Source organism: Populus alba, chromosome 1 (assembly GCF_005239225.2).
Source record: "Populus alba chromosome 1, ASM523922v2, whole genome shotgun sequence".
NCBI lineage: Eukaryota > Viridiplantae > Streptophyta > Magnoliopsida > Malpighiales > Salicaceae > Populus > Populus alba.
The window spans coordinates 27,038,353-27,043,112 of record NC_133284.1 but is presented as its reverse complement, the minus strand read 5'-3'; the positions used below and the strand labels follow the sequence as shown (position 1 = coordinate 27,043,112).

General features: G+C 34.3%; 1 pseudogene; it reads right to left on the bottom strand.

Moving 5' to 3' along the window:
- Nucleotides 1-648: 648 nt before the first annotated feature.
- LOC118045324 (beta-glucosidase 12-like) lies at nt 649-4,037 on the bottom strand (annotated as a pseudogene).
- Between the last annotated feature and the right edge of the window lie 723 nt (nt 4,038-4,760).

Here is a 4,760-nt window from a genome sequence, read left to right as displayed (position 1 = left end):
TGATCAAATTAACTTCTAAAAATTACAATTGGACCCCCATACTTTATGTTTTTCCGATCATAACTTAAACTGACTTTAAAAATAAATTTTTCTTACACTAAAGCCCTTAATAAATTCAAATAAACCTTGAAAAGCTCTAATTGAGTCCTTAAACATCCAATTTTGATTTTTTCTCAAATTGAATTTTCTTTGTTAGTAAAGCCTTTATCAATTGAAAAAACACTATCAATTTTTATTTTTTTTTGTATATTTGATCTTCCTCAAGCAGTCTTCGATAATTTTCTAGGTGTTTTGGTATGCTCTTCTCACTAATACATGTTTTTCATTTTCTTCCAACATTTTTTTTGTGATTTTTATTATTTTCTCTTTTACCTTTTGTTGATTTTCTGTTTATGTTGATCCCAAAAATAGGTAACAACAATTATATAAAATGATCCAAAAGAAAAATAGCAATTAAAATATTGAAAGATCAAATTTGAAAAAATAAATAAATGAGAAAAATTAAAATCACAAAATAATTAAAAGAAGAAACCAATAAAAAATTTGTTCAGAGCAAGTTATTATTTAATATCGAATTTGATTGATAACCAATCAATACATATAAAAAATAAAAAATACAAATCAATATTATTATTACAACAAGAACAGCATCGATCCTAGACGAAAATGTGAGAGTGAAGACAAAGATCCACCGACGACCATAAACTAGAAGGACGCAAACATGGAATAGAATTTATTAGACGTGGAAACCTAACTTGCTTCAACAAAGTTTGGCTTCAGCAAACATGACCATACGAAAAGGGCTCCTGCATTGTTAATAAATTAGTTTGTTGAGCATGAAAAATGAATGCAATAAAAGTAGTTATGGAAGATGATATACAATAATACCTTATTATATATTTCATGCCACTGTTTAATCAATTCTCGACTTCTTACGGCTACGAGCTGATCCCTCCTCCATTCGAGATTTTGATTTTCTGTTATTGCAATCATTTGTGTTATGAGAAATGTTGAGAGATTTTTTTTAATATAATAAGAGGAGATGAAAAGAGTCCTTACATGTTATCGTTGAGTTCAGTACTTTCGTCCTTCTTCAGAAATTGCTTAAACCACTTCACAGAATTTTTGGCATATCGTTTCAAGTTGTTTTCGTAGTCAATGTAGAAGAGACCAAACCTTGAACTATAACCGGATCCCCATTCAAAATCATCCAAGAATGACCAAGCAAAAAACCCCTTGACATCGACACCATGGTCACTGCAAAAGTCAAGTTTTTAGTGCAGATCAGACTGAGAAAGAAATTCCTTTTAAAATAAAAACTAGTACTGTTTGAAAAGGGAACGGAGAACATGAATTTGAAAAGAACAAACTCACTTGATAGATTTCAGAACATTGTGGAAAATGTCTTTATAATATTGCTCTCTGATGGGATCATTGAGGGCTTCCTCTAACGACGAGGAATTCACGTCATCAACTCCTAATTAAAAAAAAAACCAAACAAATCAGTAAATCAGAGCTTCTTGACAACTATAACCATAAACGCATGAGGGCTGTTAGCTCTGTTCTTACCATTTTCAGTGATATATATTGTTGGATTTTCATACGCGTCCTTTATGTAATTCAAAAGATGACGAATACCTTCGGGATAAATATAAAGCCAACTTGAACCCGCCTGCGAATTTGATTTTATATATCTCAATACCAGGGGAAAAACGAAAGATTCTACTTATCAATTTACTAATTTGTTGAAAACAAGAATGAAGAATCACATTCACCTGTGGGCCTATTGGTATTCCATTTCTCTCCCCTGTACGTAAAATAATATCAACATGAGTGAGAAAGTGTAGGATTGTAGACCGTCTTATTCTGAGAGTTTTTTTTTTTTTCATTTAATTAACAAGTAAATAAATATTTCACCTGGCCAGTTAACACGAGCATCTTCCATAAACCCAATATTCTTATAGTTAACATCCTCAACATTCTGAGCATAATATGTAGTGTAGTAATTGACCCCAATAAAGTCATAAGATCCTCTCAGCATCTTGGATTCCTCCTCACTGAATCTAGGCAATCTTCCTCCAACGTGGTCGTGCATATTCTGTGGATAGTCACCTTTAGTTAGAGGATCCATGTACCTGCCAAAAACATAGAATTTAAGATCTTGGCAAATTAATGTTTCAAATTATTATATTATCCAAATCGGCTGGCAAAATGCTTACCATCCAAGCATAAAATCAAGGCTTCGTTTAGTTGCCATCCGATCACTTTCACTAGTTGAGTAAGGTTCAAAACCAATGAGAAACGAGGGTTATCCCAATTTTTCCTCCTTGACACGTCTGACGAGATTTTTTCAATGATAAAATTAGCACAGTCACACTGAAAACTTTGGTTAAATATGTTATGAAAGGAGCCTCAAATTATAGCTTTAGCTTTAGCTTGTGCAAACCTGATACTTTTCCTTGTACACTTTCACAGCCGTTGCATGAGCAAGCAACAGATGATGGGTTACAATGTAAACCTCGGTGGCGCCAGAGATTTTGGGTTGGCCTGGATAATTCTCCAAAGTTGAAATTCTGCCGGGTGCTAATGTGCCCGTGTCATAACCATTGACGCTAAACATAAAAGGCTCATTTAAAGTGATCCAGTGCTTCACCCGGTCTCCAAATCTTTGAAAGCAAAGCTCCACAAAGTCTCGGAAATCGTTTCTATATGAGTTTTGAAATTATTAGATTCTAGCATGCATGGAGGATTTAAATTAAAGTGAGATGTTTATATAATATGAATATAAAAACGATTACTTACAAAATATTAGGGCTCAAGAAACCACCATATCTGTCCTCAATTGCTTGTGGAGTGTCCCAGTGAAAGAGAGTTGCATAAGGCTGTATACCTGTACATTTCAAAGCGAAAATAATATTAGAAAACTAAAGTGTGAAACGTTTTGTATGAAAGTTTGGAAAATGCTTTTCAAATTTTCGAAATTCAAGCAAAGTAAGATTGCCCCTGCATTTACCATGGCCACTTCAAGATTCTTATTTAGTCGGTAACATTATTATGAAACACAGTCATCGAGGAAAAGGAAAGGGTTATAACCATTTTTTTATGAGCTCATCGATGAGATTGTTGTAAAACTGGATCCCTTCTTCGTTTATTCCAGCACTTAGTCTGCCATCTGATGAATTCAATTCGATGATTGAAAAATCAAAGTAAGGAAAAATGTGGGACTTCGAAAGTCAAGTCGTGAATTAAAAAGGAATGAGATGTAGGGTAAAAACAAAAGAAAACACTTACGTGGTAATACCCTAGACCAGGAAATAGAGAATCTGAAAGCATCCATTCCCATTCCCCTCATTCTTTGCACATCTTCCTATAACATTTTGTGTGTAAAATATATCAACAAGTGTAATGGTGATCAGATCGACAAAAGGCAACTAAAAGAAAAATAAGATGAACATCGTACCTTATAGCGATTATAGAAATCAACTGCCACCTTTGCATTGCTATGGTCACTTATCCTCTCTGCAATTTTTCAGAATTTGTTCTTAAATTCCTTTGAATATATATTATTAAGATCAACATGCTGGCAGGTGACTCCTTGAGAGATTTATACTCGTTGTTTTAGTTAGGAAAGCATTGTAACGAACTCCTGCATTGAATAAAGAGATACCTGGATGCTCCTCGATGAAGGTGTCCCATATATTCGGTCCTTTACCTCTCCTGTTCGTTTCACCTTCAAACTGCGTGCATATAATTTAAACGTTATCAGAGAACAAACAATTGAGGCGTTTCTCTCCTCGACGAGAGTACTTGAAGCATTGTTGTACCTGGTAAGCTGACGAAGAAGATCCAAAAACGAAACCATCTGGGAAAGACTTACGACTCAACTTGGCAATACTTCCCATGATACACACTAAGTCTTTGTTGAACAGCCTTGCAGAAGAGCAATAAAAGCTTTGAGCAGTACAAAAGATTGTTGGGTGATCAGAATAAAGAATGTATAGTGAGATAGCAGTGAAAAAATAAATAAATGAACGTATGAAGTATGGATTTTTGTAAGAACATCGACATGCCAGAACCTATTTATAGGCATCATTTTGAAAGGTTATTCTCAACAACCAAGAACGATAATTGTGGTCAACTATTATTATTTGTTTCAGTTGACCGATCAATGAAAATTCAATTTGGAACTTCTAATTGGATAAGGATATTTGTCATTTGAGGAATTCATGGTGCTGAAACAAGCACAAAACTTAAGATTCCGTGTTTTAATTGCACTGTAAAGCCTAGCAATTGTACTTGAAGCTTGCAGAGAAAATTCAGCAACCGGATCGTCAACATAAGAATTTTCAACGACATTAATTTTCTTGTCTGATAGCAATCATGGAGCCAAGCGAAAGTTTCCAGCCCAAGAAGAGTTTTTAAATGGTAATGTGTGTATGTTGACCTTTCTCATTCAGACATGAAGGATATTCTGAGCTACAAAAAACATTACCAATCGCTTGCTAGAAATTTTGCATGAAACAATTTTAAATTCTTTACGCTGAATTAGCCAAGTCAAGCACAATACATGGCCTTTAACCAAAAGCCTAGGAGAGTAACCAATTACGATCAATCTCTAAGATGACCTTTCTTCAATCCCAAACCGACAACCCATCTCTAAACCGTGCAAGAAATGTTTTGAAGCGATCAACTAGTCATCAGCCTGGAATTCATTTGGCTTTGAAGCCATCAACTAGTCATCAGCCTGGAATTCAATTTTA